Source organism: Bison bison, unplaced genomic scaffold (assembly GCF_000754665.1).
Source record: "Bison bison bison isolate TAMUID 2011002044 unplaced genomic scaffold, Bison_UMD1.0 scf7180017864492, whole genome shotgun sequence".
Lineage (NCBI taxonomy): Eukaryota > Metazoa > Chordata > Mammalia > Artiodactyla > Bovidae > Bison > Bison bison.
Window position 1 is genome coordinate 10,747,450 of NW_011495051.1, and position 412 is coordinate 10,747,861.

Here is a 412-nt window from a genome sequence, read left to right on the forward strand (position 1 = left end):
GTAGCACCATATGTTTCCTTTTGCTTTTGTTTCTAAATCATGAAATTTTTTTTTTTTTTTTTCAATAACCCTGAAATTAATAGTGTTTCTACATGCCAGCAAAAGCCATTAGAAAAACATTTTTACAGACAATGTTTATTAACAGCAGCAACAACAAAAATATCCTGAAGTAAGCTAAATGAAAACTAAATAACATGGACATTTTTCTGACAGAATTGAGTGACTAGAGAAGTATACCATACTGCTGGATGGAAAGACAAAATATTGGAATGATGCAGATTCCACCCCCCCAAATTAATCTGTAAATTTAACACAGTATCAATCAAAATCCCAGTGACATTTTTAGGGGAGACAGCGGGTCAGAATTTTATTAAAAGATTTAAAATTTCATCAAGAAGACTGAAGGCTTTAG